Below are 15,604 nucleotides of genomic sequence, written 5' to 3' on the forward strand. Positions count from 1 at the left end.
TATATTCTTAAACAAATGTTGCCTCAGCACAAATTCACTAAGGCAACAGTTGATACTTACAGGTATGAATAAGATCCATGACATTTTTCTTTAAAATGCTGATTTCAGATGCATGGCCATTTTGCTGATTCAGCTTCATCAGCTTGGATGCCAGTGAGCAGAAATAAAAATTTTGCTTTATAAATGGTACTTGTGTCTGATTGAAGGAGACAAATGATAGTGAGGAATTGGGCAGAGTTATTTCTAAAAATGGTAAATATCCAAGGTTCCTGAAAACGAGCCTGTAACACATGTACACCAGCAGGCAGATTTTACAGCTCTGTCCAGAGCACAGAAGGAAGATAAATCATGGCCACCCCCCTCTCATTTTTGAAATGGTTCAACCCTGGGGTTTAGCTGAAGGACTTAAGGAGTTTTTGAAGTGCAAATAGACTGGTGAAGAGTAAACCTTTTCAGACTTTCATTTAGATGGATTTTTTTTTTTTCTATGTGGATTTCTGGCACCAGCTGAGATCTGGAAGGCCACAGGATTTTTTTGTTTTTGATCAATCAAGCAAGCAGAACTTGCCATGGGGGTGTACATTCTCTGCATACATATTGATCCTATTGTGTTTAAAAGTAGTTAATTTAATCTGGGCTTTTTGAAACCTTCCTCAGTAAGACTTGCATTAATGGAGCTGTCATTTCAAGGTCATGTTCCAGTGTCAGTAACTTAGTGGTAATGACAGAAGTTACCTGTAAGTTTAATACCAATATTTTAGTTATTCCATGTTAAAATTGCATTGAATAAGAACTAATTTTATATATGTGTATGTAAAAATGTTCAGTTTCAATTGAAAAATGTCGCTTTCATTAAATGAGATATTTTCAAAGCAGTTTGGTGTTACTAAACACGTTAATACCAACAGTTGTGTTACTGTTCACTGCTGTTTGGATTAGTACTCTTAGCCTGCCCTGTTGCATAGGGAGTTTGACTCCAAGAACCTATTTTGCACCTTGTCTCTTCTAGCAAAATGGTTGTAATGTCAGAGTTTTTATTCAGGGTTCTTTCTGGTAGTTTTGACCTTTTACCTCACACTTTGTCTTGTTTAAAAACAGCAGTGTGTAGAAGATGGATTGCATATTAACTATAAACACTTCTTGCTACTGTGATAAATATTTGGAGATACAATGTGTAAGGACTGTCTGTATGATAAGATGCCCATTTGAGTGCAGAGTATAGATTTTATAAGGCAGGATACAGTTAACTACTTTTTGGTCCATATCTGAAGATCTTAGCATCAATTATTGCATTATATATTTTCAAGGTTTTTCCTGTGAGGATATTAACTGCAGACTTTGTTATTTGCTTCTTTGATTTGATTGGGTTGGAAGGAGCTTCAAAAAGTTATCCCAGACATGGTGACACTCAAGGTCCATTTGTGTTGGTGGCGAAAATTGGATTCAGCTGCCATGGCAGAATGTGCCTGTAAATCTCCCAAACTCGGTTTTCTCATTGCTTTTCTTGGTAGTTGAGGCATGCCTTGAGCCCTGATACTTGCTGAGGACCGGGGTTCCAGAGCAATGTGTGCTGAGCCGGCTGGGTTGTGAGGTAGAAAGCGGAGTCTTGCATACAACTCTTTCAATCATGTACCAATAATTATTTTCTGTAGAGTTTCCTATGTGTAAGTGTTTTCCCCAGTTGAATGGGATTTTATCAAAGATTTCAGTGCCACATCACTCGGTGGCTCAGAATGGGAGAGGAACTCTAAAGGTGGTATGGGGTCCAGAGTTGGGATCTTCTTTAGAAGGACCAAACTTGACTGGTTGTTAGTTTAATTTCCATATATTGGACATCCAAAATGGTACTGTATAGCATACTACAGGAAAATCACCTATATTAAAAAATGGTGTATTTATACCTTACTTCTGTACTTACAGTCTGGTGGATTGATGTTGGCTATGATATGAGAGCACAATAGAAAGATTCCAGATCAGGATAGGGACCTAAAATTGTAACTCATCACAAATTAATAAATATGGCTAAATACAATTAATAAATAAGGCTAAAGAAGTGCATAATGTGATTTTTCCCAGACTTTACACTGAACAGAAGACATTTGGTTAATAGGCCCCCTATCTTTGTCTTTATTTTACACTCTAGCTTTTATGTCCATTAAAATCACATGCTGTTGATCTCATGTACTGTAATGATGGTTATTTCCTGCAGCGTTTGAAAACTGAATGTGAGAATCTGTTTAAAATTTTGCTGAGAAAGAAGGGAATTCTTTGCGTCTCACTATGGAGAAGGGATTCCCAGCATTTGTGCATCAGTTTAGCAAGTATGTCACTGGGAGATGCTAGTATGACCTTTACTTTAAGTAAGAGATTTCTAGCACCGCCCAGGACTCCTCTCTCTTCAAAAAGTCTCGTTCCACCAACTGGATAGAGAATTTTGTGCATATTTCAAGTCAGCAGTTTTTGCTTCAGTCTTATTAGGAATAGAGTGTCGATCTTCGTTTAGAAACAGACATCATTCTGTAGACAGGTATGTGGGTGTTGGCTGGAAAATCCAGTATTCTAATTTTATTTTTTTTTCTAAATGGTGTGTGCTCAAATGTCAAAACACTGGGGGGCTGTTACTGGCAGATTATAGATTTATCAAGCGACATTAAAGTAATCTTACTCTGGCTACAGTATACTTTCGTCAAGGGCACAGGCTTGCACAATGATTCTGAATTCCTGTAGAATTTAACTGAGCAACAGCTGGTCTGTAGGATGTGTAGATTTTAACAAGGTAATGTTTGTGTTTTGGCGAAGGACTTGTGTGACATGCTGCTGGAACTGTTTCAAAGTGCCTTCTTCCTGCATTCAAGTTTGTAGGGATCCTGAGACAGTTTTTGTGTGAAATTTCTCCACTTTCTCTGTACCTCTTGATTTTATCACAGGTAAATTCTACAAAATCCTTCCATGGAGTATTAGGAAAAGAAAAAAAGAAAATAAAAAGGCCATCAAAAACACTAACTACAGCTACAACAGAAAGAATACTCTTTTTGGCCTTTAATTGCGTCAGATTCCTTTTCTCCACAAGTGTTTTTTTGGTTGGTTTTTTTTTTTCTTTTTTTCTTCCCCACTTGAGAGACATTTATGGTGCTGTGTCCATCAGGATAACCCTGTCTTAGGGTTGAAGTTGTTTTTCTCCCTGAGTTCTTAGAGGTGATGTTATCTTTTGTTCACTCAGCAGTATGGTCATTCCTGAGAGCATCTGTCACTTTAGGCATTGTAAGATGGATGAGTCTCAAGTAAACTGCTGGTTGAAGCAAATGGTGAAAATAAGAAAAGAAAAGGGGGTTGGGGGTCTTCAGAGGGGACAGACAACAAGGAAGCACTGTTAGAAATCAAAAGTAAACCAGGCTGTAGTGGAAGAAAGAGCCAAGATGGATCACGTGTTAGCAGATCCCACAGGTCTTGGAAACGAAGATTGGTGGCTGATGAATTCAGAAGAGATCTTCTGTGTCTTGACAAAAATGCTGCTGATTTGTTTCCTACTTCCAGCAGATGATCTGAACATCAGATGAAGAAATTGGGTTTTTGTCACATTGTGTTGTAAGGTTAGGACAAATTAATGCTGCCAATAATCAGAAAAAGGGTTAGTGATATTTTGTGTGTCTTAAATATTACATAAGAATCTGTCAGTACTGAGTGGGCACGTAACAGTATAAAACCAAAACAGCATATCAACAGTTTAACTTTTGGCAAAAACAGTAAACTTAAAATTCGTAGCCATTTGTATTTCAGAAGGTACTTAATGTTTTTAAAAGAGGGAGGATTCACTACAGCATCTCTGATTTAGCTGAACTAATTGAATTAGACATTTTAACAGAAAGAAAGTGACGTAAAAAAACACACATAAGCCCCAAGAAAACTCCCCCCCAAGCCACTCACAAGCAAATCCACCCCCCACCCCAAAGCTGAGCAAAGGTCTGTGTTTGCAAAAGCAGCCAGCTAAGTACAAAAGGCACTTACATCCCAGTGTGTGTCGTGGTTTGGGAAGGGTCCAAGAGGACCTTGGCTTGAAAAATTATTTTGTCACACTATTGGCATTGGTCCATAAGGGGAAGCCCTGGTTGAAAGGCGAAGAAATTAAGATGATTAGAAGCTTTAAAGCTTCACAAATGGCGGAATATCTCTCTTCTCAATGGATGTAAATAATAGATGAAAGACCGAGAGTGACAACAAAGGATCAGGGCGTTTAAGAGAATGTGTGCAGCCTGAATAGAGGTCTGTGGCCTGGGGCCAAAGGTCTTAGCTTTGAGTGTAATTAGAAGAAAATACAAAAATGTCATTACTAGCAGGTGAAATGTTCAGCACGTGTCCGAAAAATAGCAATTTCAGAGCCAGGAGCTGTTGGAATTGGATTACTGACATTCTGCAATCATTGAAGTCTCTGCAGAGCCCTACAGTTTGGTTGGAAGCTGCGTGTGTTAACCTTGTTGGCCATCTGCAGTGGATTCACTGTTAGCATGACAGGGATGCACAGTGCAGGGTAGCATCGGTGGTTCCTGGCAATAGAGTTGTTTAATGTTTTTCCTCAGAACACAACAATCCTACCCAAAACCTGTCCTGAGCGAGAGGTGAGGGTTATAGTTGCTGTCGTAAATAGGCTGATTTTTAAAAATGGGAGGAGGGGGAGGAAGCTTAAAGCTGTATTGCTTTTAATTTTAAAACGTAGGTTTTGAATTCTATGTGTACAGCTGAAAGAGTTGCATTCATTCTGGTTTTGACAGCAGACCCAAGGCTGTGGTCCCAGCTTTAAGCCTAAAATCCCATTTGTGAGCAACAGGGAAAATTCCTTTAAATCTTTTGGCAAAATATTGTCTATTTCTATTGAGAAACCAAACCAGCTTGTGTGCCTAAGAAAGTCTTGTCAAAGTCCAGTCAATGATAACTTAATTTAAAGCTTTTCCTGATGTTAATTATTGTTCTGTACAGCCCTAGGTATTTTAGGAGTTCTCTTCTGCCTGCTGCTTGCTACACCGTTGTTGCCATTCTTTGGGGTATTTCAGGTGTATTCTTTTTTATAAACTGCAATTTCTACTAGAAATGTTTTCACTTAAATACCTTAATGGGATGTCAGATAGGAGAGCAACCAGCTAATTGTGATTTCATTTTGAACATTGGTCTCTGGTTTAGCATAGATAACTGCTCACCCATTTAGTTTGTTTCTTTCTAAACCAACAGTAAAATAATTACTTCTACATTATCATCTGTTTTTTATGTTATTGTGACAGTTAATTTTCTCATACTGATGTGCTAAGTTCCTAATATTTCATATAGTGACTTTGGTGCCAAAAATGTGCAGATTCTGTGACAAACTTGTACTTCTAGTAGAATGGAGAGAAGCAGCCATGCAGCTTCAACCAAGTATTCCTATAAACTAAAAGATGTTTTTTTAAATGGTAAGCCCTCCTTTCCCCACCCCAGTTCAGTTTTTGCCCTAGACCAGGTTTAGACACAGGTTTTGTTGGCTTGTTATAAACTATATGCTGGCACAAGTAATTTTAATTTTTTTCTTCTTTCTTATTTTTCAGCTGTTCAGGAGTTTTAAACAACTTCACAGCAAGACTTCACAAACTCTTAGCTGTATCCTTTAACCATGACTGCATTTCAAATAGGTTAAAAGGAATCTGAAAAGGTACCATACTTGTCTTTCCTAATAGACAATACACTGTATGTTTGTGTTCACCATCTGCACTTTCATTGACATAGACTGCATTTTAGGAACAGTGTGGACTGTAAATAAAGATTTTATTTTTGCTTTGGGCGTGTACAATGTCAAAGTTCTTAAAAAATCTTGAAATCCAGTTCATACAATTAAACAGCCTTCACCCAAAGAGGGCTGATTTGTACTTCCCATTTTTTTCTTATATATTCACAATGAGGTCAACTTCATTATTTAGTGACAGTTCTTTTGAAGCTGTAACAATTTTCTTCTGCTGTTTTACTTAGAAGCACTGGAAATACCTAAGCAACTAGCTAAATATGTTTTATGCACTTGGAGGGTGGATGTTTGTTTGTTTGTCCTTTTGAAGGGTTTAAAACAAATGGGAAGAAGAATGCAGATCTTTGTAACGATCGAGATAGATTTGTGCTTCCAGCTGAGATTCTCACACGTCTTTTTTTTCTGACTTCTTAAAGGGGGGAGGCTTGTCTCAGTATACAATATTGGGCTCGCATAGTTTCTTGTTGCATTTAAATAGCCAGCGTACGGAGAAGGCTGAAGATCTATTCTTGCTTTATGACCTGTTGTGTCCCTGGGGCAAGGGCAGCGCTGAGCAGAGCAAGGGGGTCATGGCCACAGCTCAGGTTCTGAGTGGCGCTTGTGGGTTCCCAAAACCTGCCTACAGGAACATTTTGCTTGGCAACATCTGGAACATGGTAGAAGTCTGGAAGAGGGGGGAACCTCTAGTATTTTGCTTCACCAGGTGCTAGGAGGAAGCAACATTAGCCTTTGGGGGGGGGGGGGCGGGGGCGGGGGGGGGGAGGCAGATTCTGTGGCCCTGAAGTTAGGCTAAACAATTGCCGAGGTCAAAGGACAGCTGAGTGCGGTCAATGAGACACCCTGGGGTGTATTTTGTTACTTAGTAAAAGGAGCAGCATCCTAAAACCCTAAAGGATTCTCTTGAAAATCTGTGTTGTGAAAAGGTTTTATGAGTCTGATGGCAAAAAGTGCTGATTTAGCTAAGGAATGCTTGCTTTTGTCTAAGTGAAAGGCTAATCCTTACCAAATGTTGGCAGCTATTATAGTGCAGTCAATGCAGGTCTGAAAGGACAGTTAGAGTAGAAGTGTACTTTGGGATTCCAAATGTTTATCATTTTAATGGTTCTGTAACTGAAAAGATTTCTGAACTTTCACCTTTGATCCTAAAATTTATAGCATGAGCAAAATATTTGAAAAAGTAAAAAGTAAAAACCTTCACTTATAAATTAAAAGACTGTTCCTCAGGGAGCTGCGCCTGCCCAGTTATGCTATATTCGCTGACAAATTCACTTTAGATTATCAGGATACTGCCTAGTTTAAACTATAACTTCTTTTAATCTGCTAACTCTTATTAACTGGTTGAAAAAAATGTGGTTTTTTTCTGGTCTTGAGCAATTTTTGCTGTTCTTGTTTCATTGCTCACAAAAAACCCTAAAGAATGTGTTTTGAGTAATTAATTCCTGTAATTTGTTTAGCATTATCTTCCTTTAAAGCAGCAGCTTATTAACACTTAACATTTGTCATAGAAACAGATAAGAAATCAATGTCAGAGCCAAGACCTTGTAAATAACCTGAAAGGAAATGTAATAATGGCTGTCTTCACCAGAGAGGTGGTGGGGGAAGGACCAGGCATGTGGTAGAAAAGGTTCAGTGCTTTTTGTTTTTCTTCAGAAGGGGGGGGCTGCTGCAAGACACAATCCGGGGCCTTGGACTCTTTGGCCCTACTGTCTTACACAAACACTTATTGTTGTATTAGGAAGAAGATGATACTTGGAAGCCAGTGGTGGTGGCGTTTTTATAGTGACTAACCTGGTGTTTCACCATGATCTTTGAAAGAACACTGTAAGAAGAGTGAAAAAGAATAAATTGCATAATTTTCAAGGGGGAAGAAAAATGAGCAAAGAAGTTGGCAAGTTTTGGTTGGCTTTTTTTTTTTTTGAAAGAAACATGCTTGCAAAATATAGCTCTCTAAACTCTTAGAAGTACTCTATACAGATGCTTAGCATTGATTTATGTCAAGGTTAAGGCACCTTTAAACAAATAAAGTTGGAAATGGATAAACCTACTAAAATACAAATTGCCTATTAAACACAGAAGATGTTTGTATAGCATTCAGGTTGCTACAAAACTGACACGTCTTGAAATTCTCCTGATAACCCCTTTTAAACTCATCAGGAAATGATAGCATGTGTGTTTGAGGGGACACAAGGGAGCGGCCAGATAGGATAGAGATGGAAGGTCAGGCCTTAACTTTGACTTTCTAGGCTTCAGCTTCATGCTTTTGCCATAAGGCAATAATAAATGAAGGAAGGATTAAGGTGTTTTATATATCAATGAGATTGGACTAGCTTTTGCTGTAGGAACTCAAGGAGATGTCTGTTTGAGTCTATTTTCAGCTTTATCCCTATAAACAATAAATATCACATTTTACATATATATCTATATGAAATTAAGGGCTATATAAAATAAACTGTATAATAAAACCACTTAGAGAAATACATAGTTGAGCTATAATGGTGCATTTTGTTTGTGACCATAGAATTTAATTACTCAAAGTAAGTAAAATGGAAGTATATGGATTATTAAGATTTTTTTTTCCTTATCTACTGGAGAAAATTGTTTTGTATCTATAAAGTGTTTATTTATGAGGTGGGGTTTTTTTCAAGTGGATTTTAGCCCACAGTGAGAATTTCATGCATAGTATTTATATTCTACTGTGGCAGCAGTCACAGAAAAATATTATGAGCACTAGTTTCTTGAGTGTCAGTATTTACTGGAAGTTTTATATGTATGCCTTCAAGAACACACAGAACCTGTGAATTTTCTGTGTTATTGACTCACTAAACCATAATAGCAGCTTTGGGAATCAAGATTGCCTCTGCTAGCATGTTTATGTTGTGGGTAAATTAAGTTCAGCCTGTAAACGTCATTAAGACTTTTCCTTTTGGGAGAAAAACAAGTAGAAAAGCACATCTAATGTCTCCAACAAATAATGTAATTTATTATGATTTTTTCTTCTTCCAGGATGTAAAGACCCCATACACAATTTATCATAGTGGGTGATGAGTTGCATCACAGAACAAATAAAAGCATTAGAAAGATTTTTCTTTGCCAGACCTAAATGGCATTTTTATAATGCCATTTGTGGACCTTTTTTCCCACAAATACCTATTGGGATTCCTGAGTATCTAGAAAAGGTAGCTTGAGTATCCAAGCTCTTCTTTTTAGATATATCCCTGGATGTGATGTTAAAGTTTTGTTCTGTTGATTCTCTGTTTGTTGCAAATTTAATCTTAACTGAAATCTGGGATGTTGCAGAAGGCCCAGTAGTGATGTGCATCTTTGATCTCAAACAGGGGTTGCCTCTGGTGTTTTCAGAGATTCTGGACAGAGCTTTGTTTATTTTACTGAAGAATTTGTGGTATTCTGGGGAGGGGAGAAAGTAGAGTCAGCTTTGACACATGACGAACACATGTGTAAAAGGAAAAGGAAGAACTCTACAAAGCACTCTGAAGTTCATTTTCACTGAAATTACATACAAGAAATTTATTGTTTTTTTAAAATAGAAATTGTATGAGCAATTTAGATACTGTTTCCCAGCAGCAGATAAGTTGCAAAATATGTCCGAATGATACTAAACTTGACATTACTTGTGGGTTTAAGCTGATTGTTATGGTTTTGACCTATGCAGTGTTTTCTTGTCCGTTCAGTGCATTACTTTTTGCATAGAAATGGCCGCGAAAGCTGCTGGCTTTCCTGGTTTTTTTGTCTCTGCATCATGGGCTAAAAGTGACTGCAGAAGAACGATGTTAGATATGCCTCTCTATCTAGAGACTGCATGGGAGCTTCAGATAAGAAAAGATTTGTTTGTTCCTTTCTAAAACATATTCTTGAGTTCAAAAAAGCAGAAATGTGATCATTTTGACCTATTTGAGAACGGTATTTTCGAAAGAGCTGGGCAGGAACGTGCTCTGAGGTAGACTTGATAAACATTTTGATACAACCTCTCTGCAAAAGAAGAGGTTATTGTTTCCACCTTTGGTGGTTCCTTTTTAGAGATTATGGTTTCCAAGCCTCATAAAAACAAGGAGAACACTCTTTCAGACTTGCCTTGTTTTCAGACAGGGCTCTAGGGAGGAAAAGAGTCATTTTTTTTTTGGAGGAGGTGAGGAACCAACAACCCACCTAACCTTCTATCCAAGTGTGTTAGTGAAGGCAAGTTTGATTACTTAAGACTTTCTTTATTATTCCTTGATTTAATTTTAGTTTTTAATCTAGAAATCTGTGTTAGGGATTTGTTTAATAATCTTCCTGGAGAGGGAATGGAACAAAACTTGATGGTGCTTTTGGCAGGTTTATGCACTTTACAGATGAAGGAGATGTGGGAAATGCTGCATGTGAGGCTCTTGAGTGCAGTGTGTTATCATTTTTACAGTGTCAAAGACATGCTCTGGATGTAGAGACCATCTCTTTTGAGTTAGTAACCCTGAAATTACTTTCAGGTTGCGTGTTTGAAGAACTGCCTTGCTACATCTCCAACTCTGCCAGATTTAGGGGGGAGAGGAAAGGATTGCTTACAGCAAAAGAAAGGTTGAAGTTTACAAAGTCCTACTCCAGTGCTTCATTTTCAGTCTGTTACAGCTGTCACAAACCAGAACATGCACCAGATAAGATGGATACTGTGGAAAAAGAAAATACTGAGTGGATGTTCCTGAAGAATTGGGCCATCTCTGTTTGGAAAATTTTAAGAGCCAATGTAATCTGTATTACCGTTATGTCTATTACTCAGAAAGATATTTTTTTAGTAGTGTCAGTTAGTACGTGTTGTTAGAATTCAGAATTTTCAGAACAAGTAACATCTCTGCAAGATGAATAGCAATTACTTTATATTGCTTGGCAATAAAAATTCTTTTGTCTCCCTTATTTAGTAGCACTTTCAAATGAGGAAAAAAAAAAAGGAAGGAAAGAGCATGGGGAAAAACACTTTTACTGCAGTTGTAGATACCTACGATGATTTTTATTAAGGATTTTTCTGTTTAATGCTTGTACTGTACAATTTGATGTTGAGATGTGTCAGAATGGATTACATTTTAGCTTCTATTTTCTGTATCTTAGTAGTGAATTTTTATGCTTCTTTTCTATCAAATAGCGTCAGCTTGGTTGGCAGTCTTAAAAAATGTCAAGCAATGTGTATGCATAAGTTCCTATATAAATGGTAGCTTGTGCATACAAAAAAATAAATAAATAGCATAAGCTATAATGTTTAAAACTTAGATTTTTGCAGTCTAGCGGCCTAAGGATTTACAATAATGTACATACCTGTTTTGCTAAGCCATAGTGCACGGTCCTACTCTGTAGTCTTATTGAAGACAATAAAACAACACCAGGCAGGTAAATACGTACTTGCAGTATTGAGGTCTGAAGGCAGATCATGAAAAGTGGTGTAGAGCGGATGTGCAGGAAAAAAATTAATAAGAATTACAAGTTGAGCAAACTCAATGGTTGGAAACAACATTAATATCATTAGTTACATATGGTAGTCTTTGTTAGTCAGTTGTGTTGAGGAGTTGATAACAAACTTTATTGATTAGGCATTCAAAGGATGCTTGGGACTGTGGGTAAAGTGCTCAGCTTCTACGTAACCAGACCACGTATGCTTAATAGATCATCATCCCTTTCATTTTCATGAGCAGTGCAAATTGAGATGCCATTATTAATAATCCTTTTTATGTAATTATATGGCTGTTTTGAAACACTGGTAACTTTTTCTTTCACTTTCTCAGGATAGAAGCAACCCCTGAGGGAAAAAAATACATAATTCATGAAAGTAAGCAATTAGTGAATAGTTTATCAGCATTAAAATTGTTGTCAAATATGGACTTGTGTTTTGTATTTGGAAAGATGTAATAAGACTGTTCACTGAGCTTCCCATTCATGGAAATTAAAGAAGTCCACATACAGGTTTTAAAAAATGGTGTAATATTAGACAGTGTTCCATTGAAATAAACATTAAATCTCCATTAAAAACACAGCTTTAAGTTAATTAACTGATGCATCTGAGAAGATAGTTTATATTGTAAATTATTGTAAACTACATAAATACATTTTATGTCTCTAATAGTTCTGAATAGTTTGTTTTAATTAGTAATTACAAAATATAGTTGTTAGCTAATAACTTACAAAAAGGTCTGTGTATTACTAGCAGAATATGTATTGTCAGTGAATGACTGTACACTTATGTATATGAAAAGTATATAAAAATAACAAAGTTTCAATAAAAATCTGTTAGGCTTGTGAACAGGTACCAATTTTGAATGCATGATTTGGGGAACAAATTTGGGCTTGGAAAAACATTTCAGTAAGCAGCAAAATGCTACATGCATTTACAGTTATTTAAATAGTTATTACATTAATTACTTAGATACTACATTAGTTTTATCTGCAGTGTTATTAGCGGTGGTAGCTGAAAGGATTCAAAGATGTAACTTGCCCAACTGCTAACACTCTAAGTTGTCAGGAGAATAAATTGTAATTCATGTCTGCAACTAATTGCAAAATCAAAATTACACAGCAAAAATATGCCTTGATCCTAGAGCTGGGATTAAACACCATTACTGATTTGGTTGTATTGCACTGGTATTAATAATGTGGTTAATAGTCCTATTGATTTAGGGCAGAGAACATAAAATGGGGAAAGCTATGTATGAGCATGGTTGTTTTAAGGAAGCAGGCTGAGATTTTTCAAAAGTGCTCCTTAGTGATTTTATTTGTGCTGCCTCTGCAATGAGTGTGTGAGCATCCAAGTGTTGAGCACATACTGCTTTTAAAATAATGATGTCTTTTAACATTACCAGAACTTCAAAATTAGAAGCTAGGTTTGTAGGGTGATAACTTTTTTTTTTACCTGAAGATTTTTCTGTTGAAAGAAAAATGTACCCCTTCTGTTGAAGGTACATAGTAATGTTCCATTCCCTGTGTACATTGTGAACGATCCCAGTAGCATAAAAAGATTTTCCCCATCTTCTACAAATTAATTTAAAAACCCTATAAAACCTTCACAGTAACTTAACTGCTAATTTCATATCATTTAAAAGGGCTCTAAAAGCCTTGCAGTCAGAATAGGTTAAATTGACATAATTAACTCCTGAAAGCTTCTATATCATGAAGGATATAGGCCTATTCATGTAAGGTCTGTACTCCACTATATAATCTTCTCATTCTTGGTTATATACTACAAAGCATTTCTTTTTGTATTACTGGCAACTGAATTTTTATGAACTCTTCTACTCTTTCATAGCTCTTATGGTTAAATTTGTTGTCATCTGACTTCCTGTCATTGTCTGTAACCCTGTATCATCAACCTTTCCATGAAACACCAGGGGATGCAATGGGAGAAGACTAAAAAGGATATATTTTTTTTAATATTATAAACACAAAATATGGTTTATTTATGTTTTCTAATTAAGTTCTTTTTTGCACAATAGGAAGGCAGAGGAGGAATAATTAGGGAAATGGTATATTTGCAAAAGCATGGTGGGGAGGGTAGGGTTGTGTGAACAGACATGAGTGGGTGGATGAGAGTGTAAAAGAGGCAGTAAAAGTGTATGGGTGCATGCAACTGGTGACAGAACATATAGTGCCTATTTGTATGTGAGTATTTGCATGCATAAAACAGTCTTTGGCCGTGAAAACAAGCTGTGCATTTACAACAGTGATCAAAAGATGTTCCTTGATTCCAACTACCCCACCAAATGCTATCAGCTACAGTTTTGCTCCATTAATGTTCCAGTCTCTTTATATTGCTTTTTCATGTAGTTTTCCATATTTGGGTAGGCATATATTGCTTTAAATGCTTCTAGCATAGCATCATTTGTTCATGGAAACTAGTCCTCCATAATTTTTGCACATTGTGTAATCATTGCAGTTGAGTTAATGTAAATTAAGTAGTGAGGTCAGATGTTTTCTTTCATCTGCTTGTTGCATCTGCTTACTGAGGAAATGGCATCAAATGAAGTTTGGCACATGCTTAATCCTTAAATTATCCTAGTCCGCACTAGATGAATGTGTTGAGCATCCCCAGTGCACTGACTGCACCAGTTTTCCTCATGCTGTGCTGTAAGAGTTCAGCCTTCCTGGAATGCAACATTTCTTTTCGGAGTGGGAGCCATAACCTGGAGAAATGTAAAGCCAGTGCAATGTCTGTACAATTCTTGTCACAAAGCTTCACATGCAGAAATCATGTGAAATGACTTCTAGCTCCAGTTTGGGGATAAGAACTGACTGTTGTTGGGTTTATGTAGTTTGATTCTAACTACACAGACTTAACTCAAAAATAGTGTTTTAAAACTTCAGATTTACAAAAGATTGCATCTACAGATTCTGGGAGAGTTTTATCAGAACATTTGAAAGATGAAGGAAAATGTAGGATGTTGGGCAGTAAACACAAGTGCTGAACTGCTAAGTTAAAGCTGCTGAACTACCATTTTGTAAAACTTGACTTGAGCTTAACTTGCAGTGACTTCTGTAACATTGCACCTCACAATATATTCTGTTTGACTGCAGTTGTAAACTCCTCTTTATGTGTACAGCTCAGTAAATAATACTGTTAAAAGGAACTAAAGAGACATTTCAAATTTTAAGTAAAAGGGATTAGACTGAGTTTCAGTTTCTTTTTCTTGGTGGTTTTCCTTTCTTGGCCTCAGTGTTACATCACTGCTGGTTTATACTGTGAAGCTGAAAACTCCCAAATCACTGAATTTTTAAAAATACAATTCAGACTTAATTTTTGCAGTATTTGGGGGTGATTTGAAGTTGACAGCTTCATGCATCAAAGTTCAACTTACTAACACCACCCTGAATTCAGGATAAATTTACCTTGAGTATGTTTATTGTTTTGTGAACTGTGCCTAAAGACTGTGGGTATAGTCTTGAGCTGGAAGGCATGGAGCAGTAAGGGCATAGCAGCCTCCATATTAGCACCAACTGTGATTTGCTTTCTGCTTCGTGTTGTAGGGGAACAGCTGCCCTGTTCCACCATCCTGCATGTAGCTCTGTTGTGTATCCACTTGTCTGTCCAAGGAATTGTCCAAATCCCAGGTAATCTGATGCAATACTCTAAGTACAGATACTATTAATTGAGCAATAAGAGGAAGAACCTTGTCAGGAAAAAATAGGCATTCTTGAGCTTTCCCATTCCTCTGACACAGTAGTGGCAATGTCAGATTCTAAATGGTATTGGATGCTATCAAAATTTTCTTCAAAATAAAATGAAAAATAAAAATGAAAGGAACTCCACTGTAAACAGAGTCAATACAAACTAGTCATTCATTTTTCCTGAAAGACTTTGTGAATGATTATTTATATATCACTTGCTACATAAGATTGTAAACTCTGTTACAGTTGAGTTTGAATATCCGTAACCAAGAGAAAAGCAGGGTGAGAATCTCAGGATCTTAAAAGGACTGTGAGGGGAAAAAAGGGATCTTACAAAGCTTATGAGATAAGGGATCTGTTAATGAGACTACTCTGCCTTGCACTTTTGTATTGACTCACACATTAGTCTTTCCCCACTAAATACTACGGTTAATTCTGGGTATATACTTTTGACTTTGAAGTCTACACTTTTAATTAGCGTATATATTTGTTATTGTCGTTATTAACAGTCATCCTTTCTGCTGTATGCAAGTTCATGATACATCCTGATGATGCTCTAATGGGGAAAAAAATACTACTCCCAGAACATCAATAAGAATGACATAAATAATAGAAAATGCTAGCTGTACTTGAAACAACCAGTTCCCAAACAATTCTACAGCATAAATAGACGCCTGGTCTCTCTTTGCCTAAGATAACCCTTTGAGATAC

General features: G+C 36.8%; 1 protein-coding gene across 2 annotated transcripts in view; it reads left to right on the plus strand.

Annotated features, from left to right (window-relative positions):
* GREB1L (GREB1 like retinoic acid receptor coactivator) overlaps window positions 1-15,604 on the plus strand; it is a 144,280-nt gene that overhangs the window by 56,818 nt on the left and 71,858 nt on the right. For both annotated transcript variants that reach the window (XM_075023100.1, XM_075023099.1), the window contains exon 2: window positions 5,571-5,674. The gene's annotated coding sequence lies outside the window, so the exon portion shown is untranslated. The remainder of the gene's footprint in view (window positions 1-5,570; window positions 5,675-15,604) is intronic.

Source organism: Buteo buteo, chromosome 3, assembly GCF_964188355.1.
Source record: "Buteo buteo chromosome 3, bButBut1.hap1.1, whole genome shotgun sequence".
NCBI classification, from domain to species: domain Eukaryota; kingdom Metazoa; phylum Chordata; class Aves; order Accipitriformes; family Accipitridae; genus Buteo; species Buteo buteo.